Source organism: Chelonoidis abingdonii, chromosome 4 (assembly GCF_003597395.2).
Source record: "Chelonoidis abingdonii isolate Lonesome George chromosome 4, CheloAbing_2.0, whole genome shotgun sequence".
Taxonomy (NCBI): domain Eukaryota; kingdom Metazoa; phylum Chordata; order Testudines; family Testudinidae; genus Chelonoidis; species Chelonoidis abingdonii.
In genome coordinates, this window is record NC_133772.1 from 118112254 (window position 1) to 118135234 (window position 22981).

Sequence of the window (22981 nt, forward strand, 5' to 3'; positions counted from 1 at the left end):
TTTTTCTTCCCCACTGAAAGAAATGAAGACAATCCGGAAAATGTGCAAAAAAACAAAACAAACAAAAACCCCTAAAAGGGGTTCTTGGCTCCGTACAAGACATCGGAATGGGGTTTATCTGATATGTATGGCAAGGCATAGTTGGCTATAAAATACATCCTCAGATTTCTCCAGCAGTTGAAAGTCTGGCTGGCTGATCACGGCGATCAGGCAGAGTATTTAAAAAGATCCGTTTTTTCCCCCAATGATATGACTTTATTGTTTCGTTGTTATTTCCCAGATAAAAGTTCGGAGAGAGAGAGAGAAAGAGAGAGAGAGAGATCGTCAGAGGTTGCACGCAAGTGAAATAACGCCATGTTGGCGGAGAGGATTATTATAATTTGGGCACCTCTCCTTTTGGGTCACTGACCCCGGGAGTTTCTTTTATTTAAAATAAACCCCGTTCATATGATCCAACAGCCCTCAGCCAGGAGAAAGGAACAGTCACAAATCACACGGTGGTCTTATTCCTAACAGGGGGAAGGGGGGCATTCATTATGCAAGAATAGCGCTATGTTGCCAGTGTTACCTTCTTTGGCACAGCTATTTGGCGAGAGGAGAGCCCCTCTTTGCAATTGAAACAGCTAACCACACACATCGGCCTGAATCTAGACTGTCACACACTTCTAGGACGCTTCGCATTGCCAGCGCCATAATACGTTTCGCGTAGGCACTATTCAGACGGAGCAGATGCCGGTTTCGGCAATGAGTGGGTTAAAAAAAAAAAACACCAGAGCCTGACTTTGCCTCTTGGAAAGCTCTAGGTTGCAGCCCAGCGCTGCCTTCCAAGCATTCTTTAAACTAGCAATGTGGGAGGGACTCCAGGAGAGGGGGAGAGAGAGATGGCTATCAACTGAATTCATTACTGTAAACATCTCCCTGGGGTGTCAGGCAGGGAGGGGGGAAGAGAGCGAGAAAAAAGCACGACTTACATTAGCAGGGAATAGTCAGATCTGGGGCAGCATAACGGCTAAGATCAGCCTGCAAGCCCAGCTGAACGCAAGCCTAAGACTAGGAGAGAGAAGGAAACCGACAGACACGCGACTATTCACACATATGTGTCCGGTCCCTCCTGAGACTTCACGGGGTCCTGGGTCTGTGTGGCTCCTCCTCATGTGATCCACTCAGCGTCTCCAGCGGAGAAAACGACCAGGCTTGATCGGGTTCCTTCGGCTTCTCCTTCTTTCCCTCCCTTCCTTCCTTCCTTTATTTGGGGGCAGCGGGAGAAGCGCGGAGACAACTCGTGCTGGGGATGCCAGCGCCCTGGGCTGCGCGTTGGAGGAGGAGGTGGCGGAGAAAGGGGGAGGATGATGCCGCTGCCTCCTAAGAGAGGAAGGAGAGAGAAGGAGAACGGAGCGCTCCGGAGAGGAGGCGCAGGCAAGCGCCAGCCTGCGGGGAAGCGGAGCTGCAGGGCGGGCTCGGGCTCGGGCTCTGGCTCGGGCAGCTTTTCGCCCGCACCACATTGGATACTGCCAAAGGCGACCGGCACGGCCACCACCAAGGAGAAGCGCCGTCAGCTACAGCAAAAGTTTTGGTGTGGGGGGCAAAAGACACAGAGGGGGATTATGATCGGTGCCGGAGAAGGACTCCCAGCCCTGCCAGGTACAGATGGGATTTCATTTCTCCCCTTTTCCTCCCTGCTAATTCCAGTTCCCCAGCAGTTTGCAGCTACCCCCCACCTCAATAGAAGGCGGTAAGAAGTTAATGATCCGGGGTCGGGTTTTATACTAGAAATATCACCCTCCACCGCATTAGAAACTGTGTGTGTGTGTGTGTGTGTCAGACAGACACACACAGAGATTTATGAATGGTATGTGACAAGTGTCAGGAGGGTTGCTCGGTTATTTTACGCCAGTTAGTGAATTTCAGTGTAACTTTCCTGGCTTTCGTTTGTTTCAGTTAGAGTATATTTTGAATGGATCTCAAAGCTTTCACCCTCATCATCGCAAATCATTTTAATAACGATAGATTGCCCGCTACCATTTTAGCATCCATACAAAAGACAACCCTCCTCCCCGCGCACGTATGTGCACCCCAACCTCTCCATGATAGGAAAACAAGGCTCCAGCTTTCAAAGGAAACACTTAGAAGATCTGCAGAGACGAACCTCTGAGTTATAATCTCGAGGGGTGGGAATAGAGTTTGATTATTATTATTATTGGGCGGGGGGATCTTTTTGGCAAACAGGAACTTTAACAGATGAGCCAGGCTCGGAAGAGGCGGCAGATTGCTCACTGCAGACAATCATTAAGAAATCCAAATGAACAGACGGGGGAAAAGGGAACTAACTGTACAAGCATCAGAATACATCAGACCCCTATCTATAGAGACATGAACAGGGGTGGGTCATGAGTAAGCGAAAGAGAGAAAAAATTGCATCAAGTCTTCCAAATAAACAGCAGCCTCTAATGTAAATAGTCAAATCATGATGAATTTAAAAACACATACACCCCTCTCCATCGTGTGAGGATAAAAACAAAAACAAAACACCGGCTGCGAAGTAAGGGAGAAGCTATCTACCTTTTCCTCGGAGTGGGAATCAGTCAACAGGAGCTTTTAATTAATTGTAATGGAGGAAACCTGTTTTAAGGCTTACAATAAGCTAATAAAGTCAAAGGTACAAACCCGTGTACATGCCTTTGCAGTGTGTGGAAGGTGCTGATTAGATTTCTTCAGATGCTGCTTTTTGGCAATGCAGAGCCCCTGCTAAACCGAAAAGAAGAGGCTGGTTGCATTTTCTGAGACGCGGGAGAGATACTAAACCCAGGCAGAGCACTCTCTCTCTCTCACACACACACACACATGCACACGTTTATTTACTGCATCTAACTTCTCAGAGCTTTCAAACTAATAGAATCTAATAGACCTCAAGCTTGATCTAACACGTGGAACCAAATCCTACAGTCTTTACTCAGGGAAAACAGAAAACAAACAGAAAAAAAAAACCCCACAAACCTTCCATGCACCTCATTCATGGCATGATGTGATTTTTACCCAAAGGCACCTTTTATTCAACCATGGAGTCAGAGAAAAGTCACTGAGAGGGCTCTCTATATATATGGAAATGCAAGTGTGCATGTGGGAGGAGGAGGGGAGACAATACTAGCATCCTGTCATTTTCCAAATTAATTTAAAGGTACTGAACCAATAAATCTTTTTTCTGTCTCTCTCTTTGAAATAGAGAGTCATAATATGCATTGTTATCATTGGAGCATGGCTCTGCATCAGTGTGGTACAACAGATGCCTCTAAAAGCCAAGATTACTAAGTTTAAAAAGTGACATATAAAAAAATACAATGCTGATTTATTCAAGGTTGATGTTGCTCTTGAAAATGAATCCAGAATGAAACACTGCAAAATATCTATGCAACTAGCCCCTGCTACTGGGCTATGATGGGGCATTGCATATGCACCTTGAACTTCTCCATTTGTACAGGATTTTCCCTCTAAATTGCAGTTTTCCCTCCTGACTGGGTAGCCAGGCAGTTAAAAGAATGATCATGCAGGCCAGAAACTGTGTAAATGAAGCAATTCCAATCCCTGTGTTAATGCAGTACTTGTAAAATTATCTGTGATCAGAATGATCCTCACACTTTTCAAAGTCCCAGGCTATAACAAAGAGGAACTGTGTTGGAATGCACATGGTATTCTAAAAAGATTCCCCCCCAACACACACACATAAACCCTATGTTTCTTATGATGTTATTTTATCTGGGTTTGCTTCTGTCTGGATCTAATCTGAACCACTGTTACAAGTCACATATATATCCTGGCCTGTTGGACAGCTTGATTTAGGATTTAGGCATATCACCCTATAGCAACTCTACACCTTCCCAGTTGGAATCTGCATTACATGGGCTATGGTTTCAATCCAGAATCAAGAATGTGCTAGTCTTGCATTGTTTAAAATAGCAGACCTCCTAAGTGCAGAATCTTATCAAGTTTGATTTTTCCATACCTTTTAACAGAAGAAAAACATAAACTGAGGTTTACAAACTCAAAAACAAGCAGGAGTTCAAATATGCAACGGTATCAGGCTTTCTCAGTGCTGCACTTTCTGTTTAACAGATTGGAAAGAGGGTACCTTTAGGATAACATTGTTTCTGTGAAGGTGAGGGCTTTTCTTAATCATCTCTGCTACCTCTTCTTTAATCTCAAAATAGTTCATTTTTCACTAGATTACTTTCATATAACTTTGCGGTTTCTACCACACTGATTCAAATTCAGTCCATTAGTGACCTCTATCTGTGAGAAGTGTAGGATCAATGGTGTGTGTTTTTTCTCTCTTCTTCTCTAAAGTTGATTAAAAGCATGGTATATGAATTGCTTTGCTTTTTGACACCTAACTTTCTTGTAATCTTCCCAAAGTAGTGTCCTCTGTTGGTAATGTAATTTAACTATTTAAACAAACAAACAAAACAAACCCAAGTCCAAATAAGTACTAGTAATTTAAAGAAAAAGAGACATCTAGACAGCTATTCCAGAGAGCATTGAGAATATGATCACCGTTAAAAAAATAAATCAAGTACTGTCCAGTGCCAATAAAGAAAGTAGTGCAGTCCATCTGATGTTTTAATACTTACTCCAAAGCCTGATGATTGTAATTGAAATTTTATTGCCCCAAAATGCTTACATAACAACTGAAACTTGAGACAAACATTCAGACCAGATATACTGTAGGTAGGACTTTATAGTATCGGGGTATTTTAAAAAAGAATAAAAAAATCCAGCTGTGTCTATATTATGAATACATGTAGAGTTCAAGGAAAAAGGGGGTCTTTATAAACAGATGGTCTCTTTTAGGAGATTATTAAACACAGCTTCTCAATACTAATTTGTCTCTTGCTTGTATCCACATTCATATTTCATGTTTTAGTTAATTATTGTTAACAGCAATTGAGGATTTAGATTTGCACAGTTCTTAGGTGGGTGGATACCATTGTTTGACATGTTCCAGATTGTATTTGGTGCATTACTGCTTGGTAATATGGTGGTTTTAGGTGTTTTTTTTTTATTCTCCCTCCCCTTGGGCAGTCTTTACTCAGGAGCTTTTATGTGTTTATTTATTTATTTATTTGCTAAAGAAATTAAAAGAGCTTGTATTTGCGGTAGAAAGATATAGATTTGCATTTACTTGTGGAAAATATTTGTGTTTAAAGGGAGCAGAAAGATACAACAGTAAAGTTACTATTTTAAAGAAGGCTAAATTAGCATATATTGAAGTCACCAGGTTTATTTCCCCTCTGGTAAGGTTTGACCTAGTCCTTTCAATTAACTGACAAAGAAAATGACCATTAAGCAGAATTATTAAACCCTATTACTCTTTAGATCTGTTTTATTGAAACAAACAGATTTTAAAAACTCAGCACCACCACCATTAACCCTATGAAAAATATTTTAAATAAAAACTATTCTCCCTTGAGCCAAATATATTCTAGTTGCATCAAACATTAAAATCCTATATTAGTACAATAAATGTTATTTTCAGTTGATGGCAAAGTTGTTGGAACCTTCATGTTCCCTCTCATTTTTCACTTGTGATTTACGCAACTAGCTGCCTTTATTTTCTTCCTTCTGACATGTCACTTTGAAGTGAATCAAAACTAAACACCAGCAACCTTTTAAAACAAATCCATCATGCTATGGTCAGGATTCCAGAAAACTTAATGATGCATAAAGAGTTCTATAAACATCATTTTTAAAAAAAGAAAAAGAAATTTTGTGCTCGTAGTTCTGCTGCTTAAAGGTCTTCCGTATATTTTACCTCAAATTGGAACCATGTTATTAATATATTTTAAAAGAAACCTTCTTTAACTTAGTTTAATGTGAGGATGTATTTATATAAGTGTGCAGACCTTGTGGTTTATTCAAGAGACCAGTGCCATTGAAATTGACCCTACAGACCTTGTTCAGGCAAAACTCCCATAAACTTCAGATAATACAGGATCAGGTCCATCCTGCTCAATCCTGCCAAGTGCTGAGCACTCTTCAGCCCCCAATGAAGTTCATGCAAAGTGAAGGGTGCTCTGCATCTCACAGGAGCTGCTTGGCATATTGCAAGATCTGGTCCTTACAGAGCATGAGTACCGAAAGGTTACAGAAAATTTTCTGATATGGCTTTCAAGTCAAAAGGCCACCATCATAATTATTAATCACTGGCCAGCTATTCAACTGATAAATTAATATTGTAATTCTCTGTGACAGTTATGGGTTAAAGACCACAGTCACAGAAATTAAAACAAAAAGAATAATTTTGAAATATATTTGGGGAGATAACCTTTAAATACTCATGATAATCTAGGGTCTGATCCTGTAAGTCTTTACTTATGTGGGGCCAGATCCTGAGTAAGAGTTAAACAGGAGAGGATCCTTTGTTCCTTTTATCACTCCTCTTCCCAACATAGTACCATATTAGAACTACTTGGATTGAGGTGGCCAGAATGTGGGGGGGGGGGGGAGAAGAGGAATGATTTCTCCTCTGTTCAAAAGGCTGTTTTATGTATAATTTAATTGAGATTCACTAAAAATAAAACAGCTCTGATACTGGCAGACATCCAATCAATTGCCTTTTGAAATAATGAAATGAGCAAATGACCCTCTTCTGCACTTTTTGCTCAGGCAAGATTCCTATTAATATCAATGAATTTGAGTGAGAAGTGCAGGTTTAGGGCCACATGATTTTAAAATACCACCCCCTTCCGTTAAAAAATTCCTCATAAAGCTATTGGGCCTCTACTTGCAATCACTTCTGCCTACAGTAATACCTGTGCAAGTTGGTGCTAGGCACTTCTCCCACAACAGCTATTATAAACTGTACACAAATATTACATGATCTGTTAAAGCCAGAAAAGGTCAAATCCCTGCGTGGAAAGCATGATCAGCACCTTATCAGGACTGAAATAGGCTCATACTGTCAGATTGTGTCTTTCCCTACTGAAGTTGGCAGCTCATATCACTGCTTAATCAAAAAAAAAAAATAGGGAAAATTAAATTAGAACAAAGAGAATGTTTCACTTCTTAACCAAAGGCACAGTTTTACACCATTTAGTCACACAAATAGTTCTTAGCTATTTGGGTAGTTCCATAGAAGTAAACGAGACTTCTCTCACGCATAAGGGTTACTTGTGTGAGAGGGAGAATTGATTGCATGTGTTGTAGTATTTGATATAGATATGCATGATATAGATACACAGACACAAATCCTCAGGGTCATAGATTGCAGCTGAGCACAATTTAGCAGTCAGGGTAAAATACCCCCTAGGTTCAAAATTACAAACATTTTCCTCACTTTCTTCACATAGAAGAAAAGCAACTGCAGTAACAATTAAAGCGCAACCTCTCCCCTGAATTGCTCTACAAAACCTCCCATCATTGAGTAAAGTTACTGTCAGTTAAAAAAATAAATAAAGCAGAAATTGTTTTGTCAGTAGAAACGCAATCCCAATGAAAAGATAATTTAGAAACTTTTTTTTTTCTTCACTGTAAGTTCCTAGACCATGGACCCCAGTTTTCTAGGCGTTGAGTGCTCTCAATTCTCATTAATATCAGTCGAATTGGGCATCAGGTCAGCACTATGAACATTCCATCTGGATTTATGTGCCTTGCTTTTGATGATTTATTTGGTAGACTCTCTAGAAAACGATACATACAACTGCTAAACAAAACTCTATGGATGAAAAGCAAAGTCACAATTAATTTTTTTGACTATGGGCCCAATCCTGCTACCCTGACACAGGCAAGTTGCTTTTATACTGGGATAGCTAAAGCAGTACAATTCCCATACTGTGGTTGCAGTTATGCCAATATATACATTCCCACACAGGCGGGAAGCAGTCTACACTGGCTCAAGGCACATTTATACTGATATAACTGTGTTCACACTTGGGATTATACAAGTATTTCAGTGAAATACCACACCCCCAACCAACAGAGTTATACCCATACGCAAGCTGTGTGTAGACCAGGCTTTAGGTCTGCAAAGTTCTCTTTGGGTTATTTTTTCATTGGCAAGCTGGATGTAGTGAACTATTTTGTGTATGAAATGATAGTTAAAGGGCTAGAGTATCTGTAAAAATATTTGTCAGCAGTATTTTAGCATCTCATTGTAATTTTGTTTTTGGACTGGGAGTGGAGGCATCCCTGAGTGTGAGGAATAGTTGCACCAGCATTGAAAGGTTTCTGCAGGGATAAATTACATCAGTCTATATGATTGGCTTCCTGGGCCAAATCTAGTTTGCCTCATTTTCATGAGCAATCCCCTTGAAAACAATGGCTGAGCTGGATTTGGCCTGTGATAACTTTTGGTCTTATCCCTTATCCTAACCAGACTTCAGGGCTATTTACAAGTCCATCAGGCTGGATTTTCTTTCTTAAGTCATACCAGTTGGAAAAGTTAATGACTGCTTTATAATAAATAATAAGCATAGAAAAAAAATGCCTAAGGCAATGTGAAATCAGTACTTCCAACGTTTGCTCTGGATCATAGTTAGAAGATTGCAACCAAATATAGTAATGTTCCACATGCATATTGCATCTCTCTTTATTGATTTACTACTGTTAGCCCCATGTTATTCACTGAATCATAAAAGAGAGAGAGATGGAGAAGACCAGTTAGGTCATCTTGTCTAGCTCAGGATCGTCCCCTGTAAATCATCCAGTCTTGTTTTAAATGTCTCAAATGTCACATGAGGCATTTTCCCTTCTCAAGTGCCCACAGAAAATGAATTTAACTTTTTTCATTTATGTACAGTTATGTATTTGAAAAGGGTGATTGTCCAGCATACATTTCAGTACCTTTAAAATGAAAAAGACGAAGGCCAAACTAAAAGCAAAGTTATCTAATGCTGCAGATGGGCAAACAATGTAACACTGCATGAATGTAGCAGCACATATACATGAATAAATGAATGAATAAAAGCCTTTTCAAACTGTGTTATTTAACTCTTTGTATCAAAATGGTATATGCCCAACAGTGACCTCTGAAATATTTTGCTCTGGCTCTATGTCACAGTGCTTAGGGAGGATGCTCTTGTTTTGTTTTGTTATGATTTTTTAAGTTGATCTGCAGTTCAGCAGAAAACTGTAAAATGCATCCTGCCAGTCGCACACTCTTTTTGTTTGAGAAATTACTTTCACCTTTTGACAAAATTAGTTTCAGAACCTCTTGCTTTAGTAGTGGTGTATAACACAATAGCGGTCTTTACTCATAGAGAAAAGTGTCTACTGTTATAGCTTTGAAAATAAGCAATAAAAGAATACAAGGTATATATCTCTCTTTGTCAAATTTGTACTCTAAATGCCGTGAACAGTCTTAGATCTCCCATCACCAAATACACACACCTTTTCATAATCTCTGTAGCAGACCAGCTAACATGCTATTGCTTTAAATGCTTTATCCATGAACTGTTTTAACAAAATCTTCCATGTATATGATACTGTGTATGCGGAATTATATTTAGGGCAGAAAAAAAACCCTTTAAGAGCATTTGAATTACAAAGGCTCATTTGGCAAGTTCTTTTCCTTCTGATTTTGGAGACTAATAGTTCAGACCTTCCACATAACTGTTTATTGGACTAGGATACATAGGAATTAGTGTTATCACAGAATTTAGAGGTGGAAAAGACACCTTCAGTTTTGTCTGTTCTCCTTTTTGCTCTACTTTGCTGTCATAGCCAATACAGGAGTGCTCCCAAAAGCATTACTTTGTCCAGTACAGTTTTAAATGACTCATGCAGCTGGGTTACTACCATTTCCTTTGGAAGACTATGGGTCTGAGTCGCTTCCCTGGTATACCAATGTCAGATTGGTATATTTCCATTGAAATCATGTCATATTATGTAGCTGTAAAACCAGTGTAACAGAGTAGAGAATCGGGCGCTATGGAAAACTAAATGCTAACAAGATAATTGTTTTCATTCCAAATTAGAATAGTATGATCAATATCATTTAAACTTGATATTTAGCATCAAATATAGTATGTGGGTACACATTCTGTTACCATAGCTGTTAAATGCTTAGCTCTACCCTCAGATCTACACAGTGGACCTTTATAAATCTGGAATAAATGAGGTGTTAGAGTTGCTGCCAGCAGCCCTGGAAATAAAACCGTTATCTGCCCAGACTCTCTTTTCCTGCAAAAATTTCTTATCAGCAGATCCACACATCCTGCATGTTGTGATTGGGGATTTACAGATAAAGGGACAGTTTGATTAAAAGTAGAGGGATTGGGCATCAGCATAAGTAGGTCATGTGCTACCATATGAAACTGCTAGATCTTGAACTACTGTAAGTTTCAGCAGCCACCCTAAGGATAAGGAGTTGTCCGATTGGAATTTTTTGACATGAGTTCTTTGCCCTTCATTTGTCCAAAGTTGAAAGTGTATACATCAGTTTCTGGGGGCAATGATGACTCTGAATTTCACAACCACTCATATTTGTGTGACATTGATGGAAACTGAATTGGATCAAATACATGGGAATTCTGATTATGAGTCTCTGTTATCCAGAACTTCCCTTAGGCTATCAGTATCAACTATGCAGTCATATTTTAAAAGTTGCAGGATGATGGTTTGGTTATACATGTATTCACCAAGAGAATATGTCCCACACCTTACCCTACTCCCCGAATATTGGTAAGAGAACAAACAGAGCCGAATTTCAAAAAATATCAATCTGAGTTCATAGGCTACTTTTGTTATATCTGGTGAGGAAACAATCAGGGATTTTAAGGAGCTGTGTAAGTACAATCTATGTATTGGTTTGGGTTGAATGATGACCATGACTGGCAGGAGAGTACCTTGTTAACCCATCTCATGCCAGGCAGAAAGAACAGCTATTGTGCCCCAGAAGGGAACAAATGCAAGGTTTAGCAGCTTAGCAGCCTTAAAGGAGTGTAATTTACATTCCCTTGCACTAACTGGGGTGAATTTATTGATGTATGTTCGTATTTAGATAGTAAGACTCTCTCTCATTTTACACAACAGTCTGAGATAGGACTTCAGAAGTGTTTAGTTAGTTGTATAAAGACATTCAACCAGAAAGGATCTGGTGAATAAAGTTGCCAGTTCTTTAGGCTAATTAGAATCCATAATTAGGTTTGGTAAAGCCAAGTTTTTTACAAAAGCTAAGATAAAAACAAATATTTCATTTTTTATTTAAAATTCCAATTAAACAATCTTTTTATTTGGATTTAAACATTGCCCATGTTGTGTTTGTAACTCAAACACTGCAGCATTGTGCTTGTATAGGATGAGAGCCAGCAGGGGAAAAGTGACTAGAAAATGACCAGGGAAAACAAGATGAAAGTGAGTAATCTGTAATGACTGGCCAAGCGGGGTGAAATGAAGAGGTAAACAACCAGTGTTTAAAGCAACAAGTACATCTTAGTTTCATAATGGTCACAGTTTTAATAATGTAAGCTGTTACTAATAATGCATTTGCCCCACTCCCCCCAAAAAAGTTTAAAAAACCAAGGTTGGAGTCAAGAGAGGAGGAAAAGTTTGTGAGATTCCCCCAAATTATTCTCTTGAGGAATGAACACACAGTATCAGGTTCTATTAACTTCAGATGTGACTCCATACCAGGTTGGTAGGTTATTCTGTGTCCCCATCACTAAACCTATTTCACCTTTTCATTCTCCCTTCCCAGGCATGCTTCCTTGAAAGGTTTCTGTAGTATCTGGGACATAGGGGGGATAATGGTAGAGAAACAGCTGATTCCATCCTTTCCTTGCAAACATGGGAGATCTGTGTACAGAAATTCCACCCCACATATGTAGATCAAAGGGGAATGATATGGCTCATACTAATTAAGGAAATATGTTATTTAAAATACATAATTTATAACCTAACAGCATTTCTTGTAAATTAATTTCAGATTCTTGATGATTTGGGATATACATCACCTACTTTTCTAGAGCCAGGTAGATTTCTAGTGGCATTAAGCCTCTCATTTGTCATTGAAAAGAGTTCCATTTAAATCATAAGAAAGCTGGAGATTGTACAATGGGGCCCCCAAATGATGAAAACAATGCTAAAATTTGTAGTTATTGCTTCTTCTTTATTAGTAAATTGCTAATTGCTCTTAAACATATAACATTGTCATGTTATTTCCTGTTTCATGCTGTCCTGTTGATTCAGTCCCTGATAGGTCAAATGTTGATCAAAATCTACATGGGTGTTATGAGCTCTCTCTTCCTGCCCCCTCAGCAGAACCTGCTATTGCATTCTAAACACAGTGAAGTGATGAAAAGTGGTGCATTCAATGGATTAAATCTACATTGTGTGTAGAGATCTCTTTCTTTATGCAGTCCAAATTCCCTCTTATGTCAATATCAGTTATGGGTTCATAAGGAGAAAGGACCAGACCCTTCAGGAGTAAGGATATCCTATTGATGGATGTACCTATTGTGAGTATGAGGCTCTGTCACTTGTATGATTTGCATGTTCTCCAGGGACTGTCAGTAGTATCTGAGACAATATGCATGTGTACTTGGTGCCAGGCAATCTTGCAGAGTGTGACCAGGATCCAGTTACTACAGCCCTAAAAGAGGTAGGGGAAAAAGGCCAATGGAAAGGTGACACTATGTTGGTTAATACACTAGCCCTACATAGTGTGAAATACATGTTCCACGATGATTTAAATCACAAATGAAATGAATATGGCTGGTCTCAGCTAAGCCTGTGGTGGATATTTTCCCATATGGGAAAAGCACTTCACAAATTAGAAACACTGAACAGTTTCAAGACAGGTGCGTGACTGAGCTGCATTGACAGTGCCTCAGGAAACCTGTGTACCTGACCATACTATGACTGATTCATTATTGTGTGTCTTCCATTTTCAGAGCACTGAAATGCAACCTAGAATAGTTTTTTAAACATCTTTTCACATGTTTGTAAGAAACGTCCATTCTGGCAGATTTTTAGACGTCTTCTAGTCTGTGTTCCATAAAAACAGGCATGAGTATAAAATAGAACAATATACATTTTCTATACATTTTCTGTCCTTATGTTTTTCTTTAGTTCAGGAATGGTATCATAACTGAACTTTGTGTCCAACTGCAATGTCTTAACCACGAGCCCATCCTTCCTTATTCCTCAGTGAGGTGTATTTGTACTGTGGAGGAGAGATATTCTGGAAGCTTCTACTGTGACTATTTCTACCTTCTTTGTCCTTTAAATAAACAGAGGACTTTAGGCTTTAGGGCTTTGAATATAGCATCATTCTTTCACTCTAAACACAATAGCGAATAGTATTATTTGTCTGTTTTGGGAAGGCTTAAACCCTTTTCCTCTTCTAAAGGCCATGGACTCAAGAAGATGCTGGGACTTTTGAACTAGAGATCATTTAAGATCAATTTTAGCATTGTCCTAATCATTTGTTCTGGGTAGGTTGCAGGCTTCAGAAAGAAATGTAGAATTTAGTTATTTAATTTACTAAGAGATCTTTGTATCCTTTAATTCATGTTTCTTATGTCAGTTATATAACAAATGCTAGATCCTTTGGAATTCATGCACATGAATTTCTGTGACATTTTTAGGCTCTCCTCCATTGCTACGTCTATTGAGTCTTGCTTCCCATGTGCACCTAATCAGCATGGGCATATACCAAGCCTTTGAAAAATTTACTGGCCTAACCTTCATCTCCTTGTGACAGAAGACTGCAGGCATAATGATTTTATCGATGCAACTCTAAACATTTGGCACTTGTATTAAATTGTAACTGATAAGTGTTAGTGAATTAAATACTTTCTCTTGCATAGGAATACTACTGGGGGTGGAGTGGGGGGTGAGGAAGGAAGATAGCAGATGTCTTCTACTCATTTGCTACTTCCTTTTAGTTCAGTTAAAATTGGAGGTGTCGATATTCTGATACTGGAGTTGTCTAAGTGAGATATTAACCATGTGAGCAACTTGCTGTTATGATGCTAAAGATAATCCATCTGTCAATATCACACAAGAGCAATGATGCTACTTTGCAAGAGAATGTTTAACCTTTGGATTTAGGGCAAGACTTTGTATCACAGCTGTGAAACAGCAGTGGGAAGCAAAGTATGGATGGTTTTGCTAACTGGTAGCTGGGGACAGGGCTTATTAGATAAAAACCAGTTGGCCACTGCCGTCACAGACTCAAATGATATCCAAAGTATAGTTAACCTAGGAGAGTGAAGATTAGGACATTTTGATTCAATATTGATTGTATAAAAACTACTATAGTGTTTTGTTAGTCAATGCTAAAATCATTGTAGCTAAATTAGGCAAGTCCTCCTCTATTCTATTCTATTCTATTCTATTCTATTCTATTCTTATACCATACTCATTACCGTAGTATCCTGATGCCACTTTGTAAAACTGAAGTGCATAGACCATCAGAGTAGAATTCTGTAGTATTTTTTATGGGCTGAAAGAATATTTTTTTCATCCAGAGTGTCATCTATATATGCAATGGGAGACTTATGGATATAGGCATAGTTTTACGCTTAAGAATCCTTTTTCTGCACTTGCAATTTAGGGTGCAATTTAGTACCGCCAAGTATCAGAGGGGTAGCCATGTTAGTCTATATCCACAAAAACAACGAGGAGTCCGGTGGCACCTTAAAGACTAACAGATTTATTTGGGCATAAGCTTTCATGGCATCTGAAGAAGTGAGAGTTTTTTACCCATGAAAGCTTATGCGCAAATAAATCTGTTAGTCTTTAAGGTGCCATCGGACTCCTCGTTGTTTTTTTTAGTACAGACAATTATTTGTGGGAGCAATGGATAATATTCAGACACTTCATGACCTAATAATAGAGTGATTAGTTAGACATCAAGTTACAGCTGTAATTATTAGTGCTCCAAATTCCGACTGTTAGTTTTTTAAAACTAAAACTGGTCTTTTTGACAACATACAAGAGATCTGCTTACATGAACCTATGATTTTATCTATCTCAATACTTCTCATGTGTGCGAGCTGCACCATGAAGGAGTATCCACGATCACTTATAGATATATGGACAAAGCTGACTTAATGTACAGTGTGAAGAAAAGCTCTGGGTTGACTCGGGAAGAGTAAAATCTTTTTTTCTTATGTCTAAAAATATAATTAATTGTTTTGAATGCAGTTAATTCCTTACTTTGCAGGCTATTTACACCAAGATGCTTTGCCTCAGAGTTTTTGCACTCATGCATGTGTCTGTTTACGTGTGCATGTTTTTCATATGTGCTGCAACACAGGGCAGGACTTCACTACCTGCCGGATTGGCAGGTAGTGATCAATCTATCAGGGATCGATTTATCGCGTCTCGTGTAGATATGCAATAAAATCGATATCTGATTACGCTCCCTGTCAACTCCAGAACTCCACTGCAGCAAGAGACGGAAGTGCAGTCGACAAAGGAGTGGCAGCTGTTGACTCGCCGCCGTCCTCATGGCCAGGTAAGTCGACCTAAGATACGCCGACTTCAGCTACACTATTCACGTAGCTGAAGTTGCGTATCTTAGGTCGACCCCTCCGCTAGTGTAGACCTGGGCACAGAGAATGCAATGGTGTGTAGTAATCACTTTTCTCATTATCTCATAATACTGGCCTGACACATCTGAGAATCATTCTCTCAATATAATTTAAATCCTATGGGACTTCAGGTCTCGATAAAGGCAAAAAGGCCAGTAAGTGCAGACATGAAGGTAGAGGAGTGAAAACCAGAGTTTTGCTAACAATACACAAAATCTTTTCTTATTTACAATGATGTAAATCTAGATTAAATCCAACAAAGCCTGTACAATTATTTCAAAATTCACACAGTTATCATTGAGGGAAGACTCTGGCCCCTAGTTTCAAACCTTTACTTAAAAAACAGATTAAAAGGAGTTTAGGGATCTCATCTCTTTTGATGGTGAATATGTATCTACATCAGAAAAATATTGTATAATACAGAGAAGTTAGCAGTCTGACTCCAGGAAAGATTCAGCACTACTGGAGATGAGGACTGCAGTGCAGTGGCAGACCTATGTGAAAGCCCAGAACTAGAATACCAGATGCCGATGGAAACACTGTGAGGAATAAAGAGAGGTGACAGGAGAGAGAGATGCTTATATGCTCCATATTTTAAACTAATCAATGTGCTTGCAGATGCCACGTAATGCTGCAATGCATCGGTCATTTGCAAGCTTTATTTATATATGGGACCTACACATAATTTTGTTTTTATTTGCTTATTCAGTGATAACTTTTAAAATTCAGTGGCAGAGTGACCAATATTTTAAAATGAAGGGGAGTAGCCAAGGGCACGTTTGCTAATAATGGACAATATTATAATTGGGATTTTATGTGGGTGCACAGGAGTTCCTGCATCCCTTGCCTGGGCAACAGGAACTTCTGTGCTCAGGGAAGAAAAGAGGAATTGCTCTCTCAATGCACTGCAATGGGGGCTGAGAAGAAGCAAGAACATAGACCTGTCTCCCATCCCCTTCCCCTCTGCTTCAGTGGGTCACAGAGCAGACCAGGAACACAAAGGAGCAAGATGCATAAACCTGAGTTAACCAGGGTGCTCAGTTCTGCCCTGTCGCATAATACTTTCAGGAGCTTCGCTTGGGGCAAAGTGATTCAGCACGACCAGCAGCCAGCAAAAGGCTGCGCTTTAAAGAAACAATCTAGCCCATAATATTCAGTTCAATAAAACTAATTTAAAATAATGCTAAAGCTGAGACACAAACGGGGCAGAGAAAGGCCTTCACAAACACATTAAGCTGTGTACAGGGCCTAGCTATCTCAGCACATAGACTATGGGCCTCTGTGGTTCTATACAGAGGATGAAAATTGTAAAGACTCAGACAATATGAATGAGTATCATTCCTATTGTACAATGAAAGCAGATACTGCATACTCTCTGTGTACAGAATTCTCATTGAACTCCGGGAAAGTGTTATACACAGATGTCTTCCAGGCACCATTCACAGCTGGTAATTTAATAGAATTACTCTTCCTCAGGAAGGGTCTATGTCTCGCAAACTGCTGCTTCACTGGCCTGGAGTTTATAGTGCACAAGCAAAAGAGGGATGGTGGCATATGGGAGCAGGACTTCGTGTAACAGATCAGCAGCCACAGCAAAGAACCAGGGAAACCTTAAAAGAGGAATAATAATAATAAACCTTAACTTTTACATAGCATTTTGCATTGTGAGAGCACTTTATCAGCATAAACTAATTAGTGGAGCTAGAACGAGTTTCAGTGTCCCTAGAATTGTCCCTGCTGTTTTCTCAACGCCAGATTCTGTTCGCAGTTATATTAGAGTAATTCCGTTGATTGCAGGTATGTAGATGGCTGTATGTGAGGATTTAATCCGGATGAACTTTTGCTTATGCCAAGGAATGAATTTATTGTCCATAAACCTGAGCTGATTTTGCTTACACCAGAGACTGAATTTATTTTCTGCAAGCCTTGAGAATGGTGCACCTACACTAATTTTTCAGAGCCACCAGAAGAAACAATTCTCTGTCTACAACTGAGCCACAATCCTGCAGGATGTTGAGCACCTTCAACTCCAGTTAAAGTCAATAGGTTTTGAACATGTTAAGTAGCTCACAGCCTTTTTGATGTATGTTAAATGGCAGCCACCACACATGATTTGCAATTGTCTTTATCATGTACAAAAGGTAACATTATACATAATGATGCTAGGTTCTCTCTGAGATAGATCTCACTAGAAAGCATTCATTCAGATATACTAAGGTATAAATCTAAGCCTGTTTGAAATGGGGAAAAACCACTACAATCCCCTCTGCTAAAAATCCAGGTTTCTCATGAAAATGCCAGTATGCTCTTTAATTGTAGTGGCATTACTGGCATGGTCCACAAAATAACTGGCAAACAGTAAGAGTCATAAGAAGAGACAGCAGGCTGGCAGACATACAATGTGAATTAAAGCACAGAAGGATCTCCCTGAATGAATGTTGATCTGCATTATTAAATGAAACCATGGTAAAATATAGGCTACCAAAAATGTTTTCCTTCCAGAAACATGGGAGGAATTGAAATATATTTTCAAAGGACAAGCCTTTCTATGTTCCTACAACCTCTCTGTTTTTTGTTTGTTTGAAGCAAAATTACATTACTACCCTTTTCCTAGCCTAAAGCTTTCAGCATGAAACCAGGTCACCGGACAAGAGAAGGAGCAGAGATAATTTCCCAAATGAGTATTGAAGTATTCCTCTGAGGGCTTTTGCCAGCTGATGCACCTCAAACCCAATGCACTGGTGCCTCCTGTTGAGTAGTTATATCAGTGCTGGATATTCTAGCTTTAAAAGTAATACCTGAGAGATTGCACTGCAGTATCTGCCATTGCCTAACTGAGACAGTAATTTCATGAGTGGCATAAAAATATAGCAGCCAGTTACTGAATTATCTCTTGGTAAATCAAATAATTAGAGTATGTCTGAGTACACTCAGGAGAAGTGGATGTTCCAATACCCATTTCCAACGAATCTGATATTAGCATATGCACTGTGTAATTTACACACGTTAAGTCAGATCCTTAGCTTGTGTATATTGGCATACTTCTGTTGGCTTTCTGGAGCTATGCTGATTCACACTAGTGAAGAATCTGGCACTATGAATGTATGACTAGTCAGCTGCAAAATCCTCCCAGATTATTAGGGGTAGAAGAGAAAAGCATATAACACTAGCTAGATACTTTCTTTTAGGCCTGGTCTGCACTGCTGCTTAAGGAACTACTCTCCTGCTGACTTAGCTTCTGCCTCTTGGAGAGGTGGAGTACTAAAGTCGATAGGAGAGTGCTCTGCCATCAACTTATTGTGCCTTCACCACACTCGCTAAATCAACACTACTGCAATCGATCATAGCAGCACTGATTTAGCGTGCCAGTGTAGACAAGCCTGTAGATTTACCATAAGGTCATCAATTTGACCGATGGCTTTAGCATCCTGAGTACAGCTTGCTGAAAAATTTGTGAAAGAACATTTTTCTGTTGGAAAACACCATTTTGTCAAAACCAAAACTTCCCAAGGAATGTATCACTTCTGATGAAATTTTATTTTGAAACAAATTTTTTAAAAAAAGTGCTTTCATAAGGCCAGTTTCAGAATGGCACATTTCGATTTTTCATTTCAAAATTACTTTTCATTTAATATTTCTTTTTCTCTTTAAGTCAAAAGACAATTGAAATATTTTGATTTCATGCAAAATTTCAAAATTATTTATTTTTGTTCTGATTTGGAATGAAAACAAATTTTGAAATTGTGGGATTTCCTGTTAAATGGAATTTCCACTTCCTACATAGCACTAATTATGCATTATAATCATGTATGACATTCAATTATTTTCAATAATTAGTGTCTGTCTATCTAGGCACATATCTGATCACCAGAACTATAATATTTAAGTGTGAACTTTAAATTCATTCTTTAACAAACGTGACAATAATCTGTGTTTCTGAAGTCAAAGGACCTGGGTGAAATAATGGCCCCAATGGGTACATCTACACAGCCCACAAAAGTAAGTCTCCCAGCCTGTATCAACAGACTTTAGCTAGTGGGGCTCATCCTAACACTCTAAAAATAGCAGTGTAGACAGTGCTTTAAGCTGAGCTCAGGCTCTGAAACCATTTTCCTTTCCTAGGTTTCAGAGCCCAAGATCCAGCCCAAGCTGCTACTTCAAAGCAGTATCTACACAGCTATTTTTAGTGGGCTAGAGTGAGCCCTGCAAGCCCAAATTTAGCAGCTCTGACTGGGAGGCTCAGTGCTGTGGACTGCGTAAACAAATCCAATAAGGTCAATGGACCAACTCTCGTGGACTTCAGTGGGGCAATGGGGCCAGGATTTCACACTCTGAGTTCTCATCTTGTTTGTGGGGTGGCTGACTGTGACCTACATAGGGAATTATAAAATGAGAGGCACTTTTACTTTGTCTTCTCAGCTGTGAAAATTGTAAAACCCCTATTACTATACTATTCTCTCAGTTTTAACTGTAACCTTGTCACCTTCCACATAATTCATGAAATGCACTAAAAGTCTAAAATCCAAGTGGCAGTAATGTTTGAATACATTCTTTATTTAGCAATTTATTATAAAGGCTAAGACACTGATATCTTTACTTTTTTTCTCATATGCAAAACAGTATTCATCAGAATAAAATCTGGCTGCTTTGTAACTATGAGATTGTAAATCCACTGCGAAGTTCCACCAGCCATCTAACAAGGTGCACATTATTCACTTCTTGATACCCCTTACATTAATGGCACATGTATACATGCTGAGACAAGAAGATATCCCAAATTCAGAATGAAAAAATGTATAAAAGGTACATGTAATCTTGATTGATGTCCAACATTATTGTACCAATGCCAGATTTTTCTCTGCAACTGTCAACATACCATAAGTAACAATAATTTGGAATTTAACTAATGTTGGCCAAGAGTTTCACAAATGGGTCCCTAAAAGTAGGCTCCTAAGCATATATTTCACCATAGATAAGCCCTGATTAAGCATGTAAGTCATCCCTTTGAAATCACTGGGACCTTATATAACCTGATTTTCAAAAGTTTTATGTCTCCAGAAGATCCCATTGAAATGAAAGGAAACTGCTGAGTATTTAGAAGCTTTGAAAATCAGGACTTTTTTCACTACAATATTTCTGAGTTCCTTCCTTTGTAACTGTTTTCAGTTAAGCTGAATATCAGGATAATTTTCCTAATGATGAGATCTGTGGAACAGTCTCCAAAGGGAACTTGTGGAAGCCCCATTGCTGGACACAATTAGATTTAGAGATGGCAAAGCACTGGCAAACAGTGTTGGAAACAAGCCTGGAATAGCAGAGGTTGGAGTAGTTGGCATACCAAGTCTAATTTCTATGATTTTATGATACAAATGATTAAACCTATGTTAGTCATTTGGCGTTGCAGTAATGAAGTCTGCAAGATAGAACATTTTCACAGGATTCAGATCTCCTGCTTCAAAAACCCATGCCCAAACTTCAATGTCTTTGTCTCCAGTGAAAGCTATGTATGAGTAATTGAGAGAATAATGGAGCCAAAGAGATCATTGTCCTTTGACAGAGTTCTTCTCCAAACTCCAGTTGATATGATCTGTTATGTATATATTCCAGATCCAATATTCATGGGTCCAAACAACCCACCATTTATGAGCACCCAAGCTCCCATTCACTTTAATAAGGCCAGAAACATGTAAGTGATGGGATGATTGTGCTCCTGTTGTAGATATGCCAAATCCAACATTGTTAGATTGCCATGCAGAATAGTGTAGCAATGAATTTAAGGGGAAATGTGGTGGTATTTTTTGTTATCAAGTTCTGCACGCATACCCCCGTATACACCTCTCTCCCTCTCTTTTTTCTCTCATAGAGCTTAAATGCAATAAATCATTTTAAAACAGATCTTATTGCAACAGAAGTAATGCTTCACTGACATAAACTGCTACACTACATACAATATGTGGTGGTATATTTTGTACTTGCATACTCTAGGTGGCATTAATAACATCAATATTTATATAGTCATAAACTTAGCTTGCACCGTAGTGTCATTTATATAGTATTATATTTCTCACAAGTACTCTTCCTGTCAAATTCATTTCTGGCCCTTGGAAGGTAAATGTACAGTAGTACAAAGTCATATGTGTGGAGTTTCCTGTTCTTTTTAATGCTCTACCTAAAAGTAATGGCCTTTATACTGCCATCTATGACTTTATGCAATGGCTCCAAACCTAGCAGTTCTTCAAGACTATTAATAGCAATAACATTATCTTAGTGTAAGCATCTTAGTTGTCCAGATTTAATGTCAGTGGCGGCATCAAAAATGTACAAGGAAAATATATCTGTCAGTATTACCACCTCTTGCATTATCGGTTTAAAAATATATGTGTTGAATAAAAAAAATCACTATTGTTTGAAATACCTATAGGGTAATGGAGGAAAGAAAAGCAACTCAGTGGAAATACTATAAAAGCAAAGGCATATAATTAGAAGAATATCATTAGTACTATCATAAAAGTATGAAGGGCATCAAGTGACCAGCATCCAGGTGGAGCAGTCAGTGATTTACATAAACATTAAAACATAAAACATTGTGGGGGGGAGCTTGAGACTTTTGGAGCTTGTGACTGGTATTTGTTATAAAATGAGTAAGTTTAAAAAGAAAAAAGAAAAACAAGAGTGAAAAATTTATGATAAAGGAGAACCTACATAACGCTGTTGATACTTGAAGAAGGAAGATATAGCTCTCCTGGTAGATCTGAGTTTCTGGTAATGGAACAGAAATGAAATAACTTCACAGCATATTTGTTTGCTTGTTTATTTTAAAATTTGCCAGAATATAGGACAAATTATATTAGTTTGAATCTCTTACAAAGCAAACAAAACCTGTCAAAGCTCTGCTTGGTGAGGTACAGCAATTGTGAATCATCATGCTCTTTGGTGCAAACAGCCGGAAATGAGGTCTGGCTTTCTCCTCAGATTGCATTTATAGTTTACCTGATTCTATTTTGTTTTTACTGTCATTTTCATTCCCTTTAGTAAAATGGAATTATTTAATGGATTATAGTGCTGTTACATTTTAGACCAAGCTACTGGCCTAAAGTTCATATAGTTTTGATAGTATGTGATGAGCACTTCTATGAAATCATATTGAAAATATAACGGGGGAGGGTGGAAGGGACAGACATTTAAACTTAAATTCACTTAAACAGATTATGTTCTTATGGTTACAGCAGGGGACAGGACTGGGACTACTCAGGTGAAATCCTGGCTCTGCTGAAGTCAGTGGGAGTTTTGCCATTTACTTTAAGTGGCCAGGATTTCACCCTTGGTTTTTATTCCTGCCCATGCCACTGACTCACTGAGTTTACTTGGACAAGTCATTTAACCTTTTGATATCTGTCTTTACCCTTCTGTGAACTAGGGTTAATAACACCAGCCTACAACAGCGTGGCATT

General features: G+C 38.8%; 1 protein-coding gene across 1 annotated transcript in view; it reads left to right on the plus strand.

Annotated features, from left to right (window-relative positions):
* The first annotated feature begins 859 nt into the window (after positions 1-859).
* FLRT2 (fibronectin leucine rich transmembrane protein 2) overlaps positions 860-22981 on the plus strand; it is a 63924-nt gene continuing 41802 nt past the window's right edge. The window contains exon 1 of the mRNA XM_032802256.2: positions 860-1641. The gene's annotated coding sequence lies outside the window, so the exon portion shown is untranslated. The remainder of the gene's footprint in view (positions 1642-22981) is intronic.